Source organism: Grus americana, chromosome 8 (genome assembly GCF_028858705.1).
Source record: "Grus americana isolate bGruAme1 chromosome 8, bGruAme1.mat, whole genome shotgun sequence".
Lineage (NCBI taxonomy): Eukaryota > Metazoa > Chordata > Aves > Gruiformes > Gruidae > Grus > Grus americana.
This window is the reverse complement of record NC_072859.1, coordinates 14,646,295-14,663,434: the sequence shown is the minus strand read 5'-3', so window position 1 is coordinate 14,663,434 and position 17,140 is coordinate 14,646,295.

The window sequence follows — 17,140 nt, the reverse complement described above, 5'->3', positions numbered from 1 at the left end:
ATTATGTGGCGATGGCTCTGCGAATATAGTCATGTACTATGGGTGTGGCACAACTGGGCTGTATCTACACAATTTGCATATTTAAGGTTTTACTCTTTTAGCTCGTGAACTATGTACATAGTTTCTAAAATACACATTGAATATATTGATTCTATTTCTAAAGACATTAAGAAGATTACAAACCATAGATTATCAGTCCAAATTAAAAAATGGAAGTTGTGTAAGATACTATTTTGAAAAGAAAGCCTTTTCTTCTTGTGGGGTGCCATCCCCTACTGCCCTGTGCAGTTTCTTCATTCCAGAGGTTTTCTCTTGGGAGAGAGAGAGTCATGCTTTAAAGATTTTCAGCTCTTGTATTTGTTATTTTCTTATTCCTAGTGAAGCTAGGAGTGTGCTTTGGCTGCTGCAGTAAACCTTCCATTTGATTAAACCAGATTTGTGAGAGTATGTGGTTCTGGATTCAGAAGTTGAGTGAGGTCAGATTTTTGGATAGAATTTGCATCTATTGTTGATTTGTGTTCTTACTGTTAGAAATAGTTGATCTGCTCAGAATAGTTATTAATTTAAATATTTTAATTTGCTTGATACTGGCTATTGATTTCTAGGGATCTAGTTGTAACTTACAGGCACTTGCGAGACAGCTCAGCCAATATGTTTCCATGATTAGATTGTGTGGGAGCTGCTCATTTTCAATTTTCAGGGTGTGTGACTAGTCACCTAACTCATATGTTATTGCTTCTGTTTCATTTTTCAGCAGCAAGCTTTTAAAAAGCAGATGAATAAATGGAGGGAAGTTTATAACACATGCACAGAACACATTTTTGTGTAAGCCTCAGAGCTGCTTAGATACCATCTGAAAATTTTTAGGCTCAGTATTTCTATGAATAAATCCAAGATCAGGAACAATGAATAACAGAGCAAATGAACAGAGTTGCTTATATTTCAAAAACATCCGTAACTCACCTGTGGAATTGCTTTGCCCACATGAATGGTGAGATGGGGCACATGAAATGCTTAGTATGTATGTCTGTATCAGGTTTGTATTTCAATATTCCCTATAAATTTGTTTATAAAAATTGCTGGAGCCTGTAATGACCAAAACTACTGGCCTGGCCTGGAGTCTTCCTGTATGGATAGTGCAGGCTGACACAAAGTTTTTAGTCCTGCTCCCCAAGTATTTGGTGTTTGTTCACTTAATTCTTGCTAACTCACTTGGGAAGTGGAAAAGAGCTTGCTTTTTCAGAATTAGTCCAATTTGTGAGAGATTCTGATATAAACACATAAAATAGTGTGTAACTTGCAACAAAAACTCTGTCCTAAAAGTGTCTGTATAACTTCACTCTTTTACTTGAAAACAGATGTTTTGGCATATGCATGTCTCTTGTCAGCCTTCCTTTACAGGGGAGCTTTTAATAAAAAAAATGAAAGATGAATCAACAAACTGTTGTAAATGTGGAGTAGGTATGTCGATTAGACTAACTAGAATAGTGATCTATTCCTGTATCGTTTCTTTGAAGTAAGATATTTGTACTCGTGACAGCCTAGTTCACCAAAACAGCTAGTTCATTGGTGTTCCTATTTTTAGTTCCTGTATCAGCATAGATCTGCCCTACAGATACTTGGAGTGTGGGTTAGTGGATGTTAGATTTTCTTTGTCTAATTCCCTCTAAAATTATGGCATTATAAAATGCCTGACAGAGAAATATAAAAGAATCTATAAAACTGCACTTTTAGCTCTTTTTGTTTTCCCTGGTTTTCCGTGCTTTATATTTTTGATTTCTTTATTGCTTCCCCATGACTTATTTTTTCTTTGTTTTTTCTCTTCATCTCATAGAATCATAGAATGGTTTGGGTTGGAAGGGACCTCAAAGATCATCTAGTTCCAACCCCCCTGCCATGGGCAGGGACACCCTCCACTAGACCACATTGCCCAAAGCCTCATCCAACCTGGCCTTGAACACTTCCAGGGAGGAGGCCTCCACAACCTCTCTGGGCAACCTGTTCCAGTGCCTCACCACCCTCACAGGAAAGAATTTCTTTCTAACATCTCATCTAAATCAACCCTCCTTCAGCTTAAACCCATTCCCCCTTGTCCTGTCACTACACTCCCTGATAAACAGTCCCTCTCCATCTTTCCTGTAGGCCCCCTTCAGATACTGACAAGCCTCTTCTTGTCTTGTTCCTTCTTTTTCTTTGAATAAAAGAACCTTTCTTCTGAGTCCTTCTCTTCCTGATCAGGTGCCCCTTCCTTTTCTCCACTGTTCAGCTGCTTTGTTCTTTCACCACCTGTAACCAGAGGCCTGGCAGGACTTAGTGCCTGCCCCTTCTTGCGGGTTGGTTTGGTTTGTTTTGGTGGGTTTTTTAATACCTACCAGCAGTGATCTATTGAAACAATAATGAAAAGTCACCTTCACATTTTAATGTTCTGTGCTACCCATGGTAGGAAATACCACTGTTTCTTCTCTGTAGTCTTAGTTTGATTTACACAAAATTATAACCTGCAGTTATCTATATAAATCTGTGTTTTTGTCAGAATTTTGTTGTTATAAATTATTTGTAAAATCTGATGTATAAATAGTTATATATTTATGTGGAAACATTGAAATTGCCAACTAATAAAAAAAAGTAAGAAACTTGTCAATATATTGCGAGTGTTTTTGGATGAGTTAGGCCCTAAATCTAATAATAAGAGATCAAAATTCAGTAGAGTTGCTAATGTGCTGCAACTGTTACAAACTGGGATCTGAAACTCTTACATCATGGAAGTGAAAAATAAACTCAGCTTCTACAGTCTTTCTCAGAATGTAATAGAAGTAATTCCTGTCCTTTGTTAAAAATGCTAGGGCTTTTCAGAAGTGAAGGTGGTTCCTTTCTTTGTCATGTTGCTGAGACTCTACTTGCTTCAGGAACAGTGGTGAAAGGCTACCTTGGAAATCCTACTGGTCACAATGGCATTGGGCAGACCTGAAAAGGAGGCCGTGATCGTGGGTGAATTTTGTACCTGAGATACTGGACATGTGAATATCAGTAGCATATTAGTGATGCAATTCTATATTTAGGTAATTTTTTCAAGCATAGTCTTCAATATGGAGCAATCAATTCCATTTTCAAGGTTTCTGTTTTGCTTCTTGAAAGTGTAAAAGTGTGCACATCCTGTGCTGAAAAGTCTTGTGTTGATTTGAGTGAGAATTTTACTCGGATAAAGACTACAGATGTGTTATGATATTTGATTTTTGTCTCTAGATCGTCTTTTCAAATAGAAAACATGAAAGAACTTATAATTATGTCTTTTTCTGCTTTATTTGTTCTGATTCTTAATTATTCCTGTTTTGTAAACGCTGCTGTCCACTGAAGATGCTCAGTGTGCTAAGAAAATACCAGTCGGAATGTAATAAGGAAAAACCCTGTATTTTTGGCTATGAAAAAAATCCCACTTTCTATATACATTAATGTGAAACATGACTTGTTCATTAAAGAACTGAGCTCTGTGTCAGTGAAGTTTCCTAACTGTGCTCTGATGCGAAGGGCTGATACAGATGATGAGCAAAATTGCATAAACCCCAGTTAACTCAGTACAGTTTTGTGATTATCTGATGTGGCAGAAATTAATTAGCTGTAGATAATAGTTTAGGAAAACATACGATTTTCTGTCAAGTAGATGTCATGGAGGAAAACCTTAGGCTAGTTTAGAAACTGCAATTGCCCTGTCATTCCCAGGACTGGCACAGGCAGAGCATATTGCTGTATGCTGATGAAATCTCAACATTTCACAGAACTGCAAACATGGTAAGCAGTAAACATGGGAGTTCTACAGATCCACAGAGAATTCCCAGTACCTAACTGAAACCTGCTCAGCAAGCAGGAAGCAAAATCCCATCTCTTACTAAATTAATTATACTCTTGCAGCGGGGGGATCACAGTCAAAATAACATCAGGACTTTCTTGCAGAACAAATGGGTATAAATAATATATTCATTAATATGCTTATGTAGGAAGCTGGATGAATGTTTCTAACAATCAGAGAAATTAGGTCCTGGAACAACCTCGTAGTCGGAGTAGTAGGGGCATAATTCTTCCTGGCTATTAGATAAAACTTCTTTGTTCTACAAACAGGACTATGGCATTTGCAAACTGTAGCAGGAGACAGAACTTAATGCTTCATTTGACCCTACGTGAGAACAGTTTTGGGCCAGGGCATAACAAGTGTGCTAATACATGATAATGAATGGGGTTGCTTAAATACTCTGATCATTGCTGATGTGAAAATTTTGAACAAGCAGAATTCTGCAGTCTCAAGGCTACAGTAGTTGTCATGCAACGTTTCTTGCCACTGCTGTATGACATGTCAGAAGAACCTGATGAAGTCTTCTTAGGGGCACCAAAATCAGTGCTGGGGAGTGCTTCCTGTGCAACAGACCACTGAATGTACCTGAAACTCAGTAAACAGTTATTGCTCATTTTACTGACATTTAGCCTCTTTTTAGGGAGACATGGAGGGGAAGCCAATGAAAGCCTTTAGTGCAGATTAAAAAAAGGAGAGTTTTGAAGGCTCAGCAGTTTTACTCCAGGATATTCTTCTATTAGATTTTATTATTTTTTAGTTTAACATCAAATTCTTCAACTAAAGAGGTTTCTCTGCTTGCAAGGCCGAACATTACGAAAGGGGACTTCAGGGAGAGTCAGAGGATGTGACCCGCATGTTCCAGATGTTGGGTCTGATTCTTCTACTTGCATTAGCTTTAAATTAGTGCAACTCTGCTGGCTTTGTTGACACTGCCCATGACTTTCATCAGTGTGGATATTAGAGGTGGACCAGATGATGTGCAGTTTCACATGCAAAATGGAATGCTAATTACTTCTCAAACTGCAATGCCTTTACTGATATTTTTCAGCAAATTTTCTTTCCTCACAGCTACTGGAATAAGTCTGCAGTGCCATAGCTGGACTATTGTTACTATAGAGTGTAAAAATAACTTGGTTCCAGATCACTGTTCACTAGTAGACAGAAATTCTACAATAAATTTCTGAAATGCAGATTTGTAGAATATAAAGCAAAAATCTTATTTGTGCAGACAATGTTTATATGCAGATAGATGCTCACTGGAGGCCACGTTTATATATATGAAACAGGTATGCTGTGAATATATAAGTGGCTTTACTGTGAATATTTAAGTGACTCTCCATTTGTAGTTTCTGTAATGAAGTGATAAGGCCTTAGTGAACAATTTTTATCATGCATTGTCTTTCATAAAGAAAGGCTCATCTCCACACCTAGCCATTAAAAATTGTTTGGGGGAAAGGGGCAGGGAGTAGGAGAGTGCCAGAAAAAATAGCTTCTGTGGTCTTACTGAATTTTAAGGTAAACAGGTTAATCCATGTGTGGAAGTCTGGTCCTTTGGTATCTGGATTATGAAAGGATGTGAAAGTTGAGGGTTTATCCTTTGATAACAACTTAATTGTATCTATAAAATTATGTTAATTTATCACTTGCCTTTATGTGCTGATTTTGTATGTTAACGATAAAAAAGGGGCAAATGAAATGTTCTATGGTCTCCAGCAGGTGCTTTTTTCCCTTGCTGAAAAGGGAAATTCTAAAAGCTGCTGTTCAGAAGTCCAGGATAAAAAAGTTCTGCATTTTGTCCTGCAAACAAATGTGATATCCCTCCATGTTTCTTTTTGAGTGCATCAGCCTTCTACTGTTTTAGAAGAAAAGTAATCTCGCTGTCAGCCAGGATAGCAAGAAATGCAGTAGCACCCTGACTTCATACCGAGCTACGAAAATGGGGCCTTATGTTCATAGGCCCGTTCTGTCATAGGCAGCATGTCAACTCTGCCGAGTCGAGCGATTTAACTGCAGACAGGGTGCCCTGGCTCTGCTTCCTTTTTGCACTCTTTTTAGAGACTTTGTCCTGGTGTAGGTGAAAGACAGGAGAACCTATTCACACCTGAAGGTGGGAACTATGATTTTGGGAGTACGCAATGCAACTCTGAAAAGAAGAGATCTTTGCTGCTGCTCTTTCATGCCTACATAAAAGCAGGGTACAACCTTGTTCACGCTAAATATGTAGTCAATAAGATCAGTGGTGTGTTGTGAAATATAGCTAATGAGGAAATGTGCAGGAAAAAATCATCAGATGGTAGCATTTTCCTCTGTCATGAATTGTTTCGTTTTCCCTCATTCAATGCATTTTGTGGGTTTTTTTGGTATGCTTAGGCATATTTTGTGAAAATATAGTGGCACATTCACCACTTTGTAGCCATTTACTTGTCTTTTAATGTAAGGCTGGTTGAATGGTTCATAAAGAATAATAAATGTATTTCTCCTGAAGATAGTAGGAATCCAGTGACATACTGTGCATGAGCTGTTTCTCATTCAGCATGCCTTGCACTTGCTGAATATGGCCACACTACTGCTTTGTGGTGCTTACATTACTGGTCTGCTCACATGCAGCAGATCTAGCACGTATTGGATGCATTGGGCTGACTGTGCAGTGCCTACAGAGCAGGATTTTTGCATATGCAGTTAGTCTGGGACACTGGGTGTATCAGTTCTTATGCACATGCATACAGGTATTGGGAAGGCACTGCTCGTATTCACTGACCTCAAAACCAAATGTCTTATAGGTCGCAGAAAGGAAGGAGTGATGCTCTGACAGCTTAAGTAATGTGTCATGTTAGAAAAAAACTTTTGTTTTTTTCTCTCTGAGGTTGATTATTTGTTCTGAAGTAACTGTAACCTTTGGCCTTCCCTTTGTGGAGGAATGAGTTGCTTTAACAGCCAAAAGCATGGGCTTGATTTTTTTCAGGAGGTGGGGAGGGTGGGAGAAGGTTAGCTGTGTTAGATCTGTGTTAGATGCTTGTTATTGTTTTCATCAGACCACTGTAATTGTTAGAGCAGGGCTTTTTCAATACAAGGCTTACTTGCTCTAAGTATGCTCCAAGAAGGGCAAAGGCTTACTGGGTACTGTCAGTGATGTGTAGCTGACCATGAAGCACCGCAAAACCTGTACCAACAGCGCAATCTTTCCTCTGCTTTTTGCCTCTTAGGCTTTGCCATTAATTTAAAGCAAAACAAGAAGTGGTGTGAAATTGGTGTGAGGTCATCTGGAAACAAGAACAGTTACTAAATTCTTTTCTTCAGTATTTTTCAGAGATGTTCATTACAGTGCTTTGATCTGTATGCAATCTAATTTAAAGGAATTGCTATAAAACAGGAATGTCTGCGACTCTTTACGAGGATTGATGATGGATCTAAAGTTGGTTTGGTTAAAGAAATCTTGTTAAAGATTGTTCTGTTGTGGAATTTTAAGAGACTTTTTCAAACCTAGCTCCTGTTGAAATCAATAGGAATTTTACTATCAATTTCCATGGGATTGGAAAAGAAACTTGAATGCTTTTGAAAAATCTCAGCCATAATGTTCTTGTTAAATATATTCATATTCTGTTTTTCTGTGTATTTTGAAGGTGTATGCTTGATAAATTACTGATTAATAGCTTAATTCAATTATCTATAACCACCGAGGGAAAAAATATACTGGCATTACTTTATGCAATTCAGTAAGTGTATCTGCTCATTGTTTGTTGTTGGTTACAGTCATAGAAGGTGTTATGCTTTATTAATAAAAAGTTACAAATTAACCCTGTGGTTACAGGATACAAAGATACCCAGTGATATCACCTTAAATACTGTATACAGGTGTCTCATTCTATCTGAGAAGAGACATTGTAGAATCTGTGAAGGTTTAGATTTACAGCAAGTTCAGTGCTTAGATTGGAGATGTAAACTAAGATGAAATGACAGTAACTTTTACCTGAGATTGAAAAGTCATCTGAATATTTCTAATTATTCCAATTCGTAAAATACAAGAGAAAAGGAATGCTAAATGAAATTGAAATGCAACAATCCGAAACCTGGTAGAAATGCTTTGTGGTGCATATTTAAGTCATATGTTATAGAGGAGGCTCAAAAAGATGTAGATTTTCATAAACTCGATATATTTGTGATTAGATGGGATAGTGCAAGAAACTAAGAGTAAGTTTAGCTTCCAGTATGTGAGTGTAAAATTGAGGTTGTATTTAATCATTTGTGGTGAAGTATGTGATTCCTTCATAGATTGCAATGCAGTAATTAGATACCAAAAGAGTTGTAAATACAAAGAATTAAGTTCCTAATGTTTCTTTTGGTTTGTTTTCTTTAATTGAACTTGTATGAGATGTAGCATGTATCTTCTGGTTCAAGTTTAAAGGTGAATGGCAGCTATCTAGAAAGGAATCAGAAACTGAGGCTGTAGAGCACTTATTGCATCATTATTCTTTGAATATTTTAAGTTCTTCTTTCTCTCCTTTTTTGCTACCGTTCTGATAATGGTTAATATCAGAAATGGACTGGACTTAACCCCAGTATGATTTGTATGTTGTCAGGTATTTATTAAGTTTGGAGACCTTTTTTTTGAACAGAATTCTCCAGTTTCTTACCAAAAGAGAAGACTTCAAAAATTCTCAGAGACTATTATTTCCTTTGGTTTTCCAAGTCTGTTCTGATATCTTTTTTCTTAGGCAGACCACACTGACACCCAATCGTTATATCTCCATGTGTATTGCTCTGGGGAGGAAGTATTAGATGGGAACATACTTTTTCCAACTGGTTAGTGCTTTACTTTTGTAGAGCCATCCCTATATTTGCTTGTAGATACTGGCAGAGTGAAGTTGCAGCAGTAGTGTTGTTTATATGTTTGTGTTAACTATATTACAAAAATTTAGTTTCTGTGTTCTTGTAACTAACATTCTTTAAATGATCCCCTAATACTAATCAATCAGTGGTGGACTTGTGGAATTAATTGTTGTCAGAAGACTTATTTAAGGTGATTTGTTCATTGGCTGAAGGAACTGATTAGGTTTGTAACGAAAAAATGTTACTGATCAATGTTTAGTTTGGGGTTCTGACGAGTAGTAAACTTTAATCCCAGCTTCCTCACATCTGCTTTATGCTGGTGTCACTACTGAAATCAATGGATTAAAAACCAAAAATGTAGGAACTGTGAACTCTACAGAATTTTGTCTCAATGGATTGCTTGTCGCAGGTGTATGAGGCCATATTCATTCTTTAGTCATGCCATATTCAGTCAGGAATTTACTGAATTTCCTGGGGATAGTACTGAATATACTTCAAACAGGAATTAAAGCCATGTATTTTCATTGTCTGAAAAGGAAGACTCCATTCCTCTCTCTGGTGTATTTTTTAAATAAGTATTAGACAAAACGATATTCATGCTGTATAGGTCTAACTCTGCTCCCAGTTGAGTCAGTAGTAAATCTGTTACTGAATTTAATGAGGGTCACTTGGGACAAAACAATGCCTGAAAAAATAATTATTTTAGGCAATTTAATAAGAAACCTCAATAATATGTTGAAACAAAGCAATTATTTTGGTGGCCACAAAAGAAAGTTACTGCTTATATGTGCAGGTTTTAGAATGGGTTTATCACACTTAAACCATGTAAAATTAGGCACCTAATCAAGGGTAGTCATCTGGACCTTCCTTCTGATGCCATAAAGAAGGTGAACATAAAGAAGTGGAGCTAGGCTAATTTTCTTCTCTTCACTCCAAGAACATTCCCTTGCAAAAGTGTTGATGCTTTTTTGTTGAGCTGCAATGTTAATTTATAAGTATGAAGAATTTATTTGTAGGCAAATGTGGTCATGATGTTACAAAGGTCTCCAAGAATATTTAGAGTGGGACCAATGTTTCTACCCAATTAGTACTATAAATTGGAGGATAATATTTTAAAATAGTATTCATTGCAATTATTTTATTTTCTAAATCCATTAATTTATTTACAAATAAATATTTCCAGTATTTAATAATCAGTCTAGACAAAAATAATCACGGTTTCTGAGAGTAATAAAATGAGCAGCAGATGATGGTGTTTGTCCCGATACTATCCAGAGATGGTATGGATTAATGTGACAAGCACAATAAATTATGCTGAAAGGAAAAAAGGTGATAATCTTCTGCAAGAGTTAGGAATAAACACTTATCTATATACGTGGTTGACTATGGTAGATTACAGTAACAACAGTAATTAGGGATGTGTGATACATTAAGCCAGGCACTGTTGCCAAGCAGAAGTAGGAAAGCACGATCCACTTTTTCTGACAAGTGGTCAATTGGCTATGAATGCCCTAAGCATTGGAGATGCAATCTGTCTAGTAGCCTATGAGAAACTGTTAGATGAAAATGACTGTCATGGTTTAACCCAGCAAACAGCTAAAACCACACAGTCATTTGCTCACTTCCCCCCCTCCCTGCCCCCACCAGTGGGATGGGGGAGAGAATAAAAAAGAGGAAGGAAAAAAAAAAAAAAAGAGGTAAACTCATGGGTTGAGATAAAGACAGTTTAATAGTATATTCTGTTATTATTATCTTCTTTTTCCGTCCAAGTGATGCACAGCACAATTTAGAATCACAGAATGATAGAATGGTTTGGGTTGGAAGGGACCTCAAAGATCATCTAGTTCCAACCCCCCTGCTGTGGGCAGGGACACCCTCCACTAGACCACGTTGCCCAAAGCCTCATCCAACCTGGTCTTAAACACTTCCAGGGAGGGGGCATCCACAACCTCTCTGGGCAACCTGTTCCAGTGCCTCACCACCCTCACAGGAAAGAATTTCTTTCTAACATCTCATCTAAATCGACCCGCCTTCAGCTTCAACCCATTCCCCCTTGTCCTGTCACTGCACTCCCTGATAAACAGTCCCTCTCCATCTTTCCTGTAGGCCCCTTCAGGTACTGGAAAGCCACAGTTAGGTCTCCCCGGAGCCTTCTTTTCTCCAGGCTGAACAATCCCAACTCTCTCAGCCTGTCCTCACAGGAGAGGTGCTCCAGCCCTCTGATCATCCCTGTGGCCCTCCTCTGGACTCTCTCCAACAGGTCCATGTCTCTCCTGTACTGGGGCCCCCAGAGCTGGACGCAGTACTCCAGGTGGGGTCTCACAAGAGTGGAGTAAAATTTTTTTGCCACCCAAAGCCAATGCTCAGCTAGTTCCTGAGCCACAGCACCTCCCAGCCAACCCCGCAGTTATATACAGAGCATGACATCATATGGTATGGAATGGAATATCCCTTTGATCAGTTTGGGTCAGCTGTCCTGGCTCTGTCCCCTCCCAGCTTCTTGGGCACCCCCTGCCTTCTTGTTGGCAGTCCAGTATAAGAAGCTGAAAAGTCCTTGACTGCTTGGCAACAACTAAAACATCAGTGTGTTATCAACATTATTCTCATCCTAAATCCAAAACACAGCACTACACAAGCTGCTAGGAAGAAAATGCCAAAACCAGGACAATGATGTCACACAACTTTGAAAATATAATGATTAAGTACAGTCACACTCAGGATGAAGTGGTTGACAGTGACTGTTATACTAGATGGGAAACTACAGTGGTTAATATTTAAGGTCATACAACAAGCTTAGCTATCCTTCCCAATGCTTGTCCTATCTGTGTGTATTTAAAGGTCCTTCTTTCTTTACTGCCATTTAGTATAGGACCCTGTAAACATGAAGAAAGAAAGAATATTAAGGAAAATCCATTGCGTTGCATTTAATAATGTCCTTATTTTTTCAACAGTTTTATATGATTTTTTTATTAGTTCTTTTATGTCTCTATTTACAGGGTCCTGTGATAAATGGCAGTGAGGAAATAAATAAGGACATTATTAAAATCTACACAATGATTTTTTTTTTCTTTACAATTTCTTTTTCTCCATATTTAAAATATCCTGTTATTAAACTCTCTTCCGGGAAACAATACAACATTATGGACGCAAAATATGAGTCATGCTGTCAACTTGTACCAATCTATATCCATCCCTCTATCATTCATATTTATATGTGATTTGTATAACTCTGGGAACTGCATTGGTAGTTGATCATAAACAGAAGGAAAACCAGGCCCTTGTGTTTGTAAGGAGTACAACATTCAACAGCAATGAAATGGCATGTTCAGCCTTTTCTGGAAACAGGAGGAATGTCTGATTCATTGTAATGTCTTGCACACCTATTTGGATTTACACTGACTACTCCAGTTAGTGCTCTCAGTATGTGCTGTGTGATTTTTCTGGTGTAAAACTTCGTCTTTGTTGTGATATTTTCATCACACTGAAGAGCTTTCTTTTTTCTTCCCAGTGGCTTTGTCATTCTCTGCAGCTTTCTACAATGTTTGAGTTTATTTTCTTCTGCATCCTTCTCCTACCTTCCCCATGTTCTTCATTTCCCTCTCATTTGACAGTTACTTTAATTTCTATTCTTTGACTCACATCTAGACAGATTTTTTTTTTTTTTAATTATGCAAATATCTTACCTCAGCTTTGAAAGATAGTAGAAAAAGTAGGATTTTCTTCTTTCTTGCTGTTAAGTCCCACCGATGTCCTTCACAGCGTTGCGGCTGTCTCACGGTGCCCTGGCAGATCCTTTTTTTTTTTTTTTTTTTTTTTTTTTTGGCTCTGTTACGATCACTGAAAGAATTCCTGTGTAAGTGCCCCTGTGGTGATGTCTTACTGGTTTCCAATAAATATGCATTCACAATTATTTGGATGCTCTGAATAGTAATTTGTGACACTGATTTTCCAAATGAAATCAGTGTCAACAGAAGTTCAATTAAACCAGTACTGCTGGTTACTTTCAAGTAACACATTAATCACCTCTGACTTTGATTACATCTTTCATGTCCTACTTCTCTGAACTATTTGTAGAGTGCATCATCAATATACTGTTTGAATGCAACAGTGTATTTAGATTGCAGATATTCCTGGAAATCAGTTCTGGATTTTCCATCCTTCTTATGAAACACTGATGTTCTCCAATTGCTACTCTGGCTGCAGCATGGATATTGGAACTGCACTTGCTTAGACACAGTGTCTGACAGAAGGTAGCAGGGGTTTCAGAGATGTTTAATTCTGAAGTTTGCTATTTGTGCTGGCTCAGCTTAAGCAGAATATTCAGAAAATGCAGTTGTATTAAATTGAAACTAGTCACAGGATTACATAAAATGTCAAAATAGATGCTGCAAACTTGTTTAATTTTGATATTGTTGAAATATCTAATTTTTTTTCCATCTTGGCCTCTTTTTCTAAGATTTTTATTCTAAAGTATTATTAATATACTACTCATTTCACCTTGTACATATTTGATATCACAGGTATAGTCTGTGTATGTAGTTCAGTAGTTTTTCAGTGTTACTGAGGTATAATGTCCAAGCATTAGATAAAACTATATTAAAATGTGTGTTTTAAAAACTTTAATTCAAAGCAAAATAAAATTAAAGCATGCCAGTATTTTCTGGAAAATGTAAATATCTGCTTACAAGCTTTGTTATTGAATGTTATAGTATAAGGCCACGACAGTATTTCTGACTTACGTGTTTATTCTGCTAGTTGGACATTGTGTCTGGTTTTAGGGAGCTTGTGACTGAGGTTTTCAAATGGGGTTATATAATATTAGAAAGATGACCTGTATTCAAGGACATAAAGCAAAATGTTGAATGCCTCCCCTTTCACTATTTTCAAAGGCAATTGCTGCTGCTTAGACCTTCAGAGAAATGTAACAATGCATTAGTGCATGGGTTGCTGCAAAGTCTTGGGCCAACTTGAAATGTTTGTGTTGGGTTTTACTTTAATTTTGCGTATATGCCTTGTTTGGTAAAGTACACCTTTTATTCCAGCTGTCGTGATTGGAGAAACAGTCACCATAAATGCTATTTCCATGTAGAATTAGTCTTACATTTACGAACACCTTTGGGGAAATGAAGAGCATCATCATAATCTTTTCAAGTGATGCCTACTGCAGTTCAATGAAGTTTATTTTTATCAAGCAGATAAAAATCATTTTTTTCTTTATTTTTGCCTATCACAGGCATAGTTTACTGCATATTCAAAAGAAGTCTTGTGTAGTGAAATTCTTCCACTTTATCCTTTCAACTTATTTATAGCGTTTGATTTTAAAATAGCAGGAGAAATGTGCCATCTCTCGACTCCTAGTGAAATGCTGGTCCGACTGAATACAATGAACTGAACTGCTGTATTCTGCCCATAATTTGGGCAGAACTTTGTTCTCCTTTTTCAGCACTGTGTTAGTCTATAGTGCATCAAGACCAGTGTTTATCCTCTCTATGCATAAGCTAACTAAATCCTCCAAATAAGCTTAATAGAGCTGTTATTAATTATCAAATATGAAGAATTAAGCCAATGAGGTGTAAGACATGCCAAAAAATTGGATCTTTGAGCTTGTTTAGCTGCCCAGTGATGTAAAAAAGCATCAAAATGGGCTTTTCAAAAACATCTTTAAACCAAGGGATTTATATGTATGTGTAAATCCTTTCTTGACCTTGTTTTTGTCTTTGGATATGTAAGCACCTCTGAAAATACAGCTTCAAGACCATTAACAAGTCAGAGGTAAAGTGGGCGGATATAAAAAATACTAAGTGATTCTCAAGTGAGGCAGTGATTAAATATAAACATATCAGTGTTCCACTCTTATACCTAGGTCTTAAATATTTGCTTTCTTTTTTTATCCAAAAATCTGCTCTGGTGCTTCATTATTTGCTATTCAGCATTCATCATTTGTTATTCTCTTGTTTAGTCATCCAGTCAGAGCACTAGAAACATTGTTATGTAATTAAGTTGGCCAAATATTTCAGAAATAACAAAGTAGTGTGGTACCAAGTAGAAGATTTTACAAGCATCCCAAGGACTGAAATTTGTTGACATAAAATATTCAGCAAATACTTGCAGGTAATGAATGTTTGTATAAAAGTATTGTCAATTCGTGGAGAATTTGTGATGAGAGGGGACTAAATTCACAAGAATGTGATTCACAATGAATAATTCAGTTGGAGCAGTACTAACATTTGAAACTTTGGTTTGCTTCGTATTTCACGTATTTCACATCCTATCATTTATTTACCAACAGTTAATCTCTTTTAATTGGTTTTCTAGAAATTTGAGGACTTTACAATTACACAAACTTAAAAGAAAAGGTTCTTTTACATAGCTGTTATTTTTCTTTGAAGTTGGTTCTGTGTTTTCATAAGTATGAAAACATGGTTTAATTGGTCTTAATGAGGCGAAAAATCATATTTACACGTCTGCAGAATGAATCCTGACTATGTTAAATAGTAAAGTCTAGAAATTCTGGAGCCTATGTGTCTTGTTCGACTTAGCGTGGTGCCTTTTGATATTTTCTGTTTTGTTGAATAGAAACACTTTGTCTCAGTTTTTTTTGTAGGAACAGGAGGTTACACTTGGGTTGATGTTAAAATGATATCCTGGTTTTTTTGATGGTCATGAATAATTTGATAACAACTAGAGACTAGTATTTTATGGTGAAAACAATGTATTTTCTGTATTTGTCCTCTTTTCAGCCTACAAGTTACCCATGAACAGGTTAGTTTATTTGTATTTTTAATTATTTTCAAAATAGTTCTTGATCTGCAGGGAAATGAGGATTCAGTGTTCTCAGACTTCCTAATAATGTATTTGATACCAGTAACATTTATGGAACGGGAATTTGCTTCGTATAAGCAGGATTCTGGTACAAATTCTTTCAAATTTAACTTTCAAAAATATGTTGCATTAGTTTGTTTATAACTCATTGTCAGTGTTGCTCCTGCCCCTTTTCCAATTTACTCACAGAAAATGATCGCAGAAAGAACATGGACAAAGTTGGTGAGAATTTCAGGCTACACAGGAAATTGTTTGATGTAAACCTCAGGTAGGCTTTGACTAGCTTTAGTTAAAAAGATATGAGTTTAAGTACGACACTGGCTTATGAGCAGGAAAAGGTTGAACTGTTTTTTGTAAGACACATTTAACAAGATTGGTAATAAAAAATGGAGAAAATAATGAGATTATTGCATCATGAAGCATATAAGCCAGAGGTAGCTTTTAAAAAAATTTGGCTGTAATTAGTTCAACCGTGAGTGTCATAAAGCCTTGTCGTGTATGTGCTGTATGACAGACTGCACAAATAAAATTGTAAAGGTAGTGGTTTAGCAACTATTGACTACAGCTTCTTCTGTGTAATACCAGATTTTAATTAGTATGAATTATGCAACTGGATCCCCAAACTGGCAGAATTATATTATTTCTTTGGCTTCTTTTCTATAAACACAAAATTACTTAAGTTATTCCCTCCAAGCCAACAACTGCAGCGTTGGCAAAATAGGCATGCTGCTCAGAGATACCTTATGTTTGTCTAGCGTCTGTCAGACATGTAGGACTGCATCTTCACATAAAACACAAAATGCAGGTGAGGGCGTCAGTTCTGAAGATGCAACAGCAGTACTAAGAAGAAATAGTGTAATTATGTATTAGAAGAAAGCAGAATAGACTAGCGTTTGTTAGTTCAACAAAGATGTGAGGCTTGCTTCCTGGGAGCTTTTCCAAGCTTGGAAATATACATTTTTTTGCTGCTCTTTTCTTACTGTGATTTTCAGCCAAATTTTTTGAGGTTTTTGGAACAAGAGAATGCTTGGGCTGATGGGGAGATGGAACAGCTGAGGAAATGCTGATTTAAGGAACACCCAAATTTTCATAGCAGTAACTTTGGCTTAATGCATTGCAGTGTATTATTAGCTCTATTTCTCTTGTATAACCATGCAAAAATAGGAAAGTGAGCATAAATTTGAGTGGCCTTAAATTTGAGGACTAAAGGATAGACTCCAACTAGAGCTGGTCCTCATTCTCTAATTTGTTCAGTAATGATGAGTCACTGTTACTCAGATAAATCAATACAAATTGTTATACAGGGGTAAGAATCAATTATTTTCTTCAGAACGTTTGTCCTATAGTAATTTCTACAGCTTCCTCTGTATGCTTTTCAGGTCTCTGTGCCTCTAGTTCTGATTTTTTCTAATTGGATACCAAGAAAGTTTGTCACTTTAGCCAAAGTGATATAACACTTGGCTAACACATAACAAAGTAAAATAACATCTTGTAGAATCAATTTCAATTGAACTCACTGAATGTTAAAAATCTACTGAGCTGTCCATGAGAGGAGTTCAAGTTGTTGTTCCGCAAGCCAGAGTCTGATCTGAAAGCCAGTGATGGCATCAGGAAGCTTTCTATTTGCATCAGCAGATTTTGGATTAA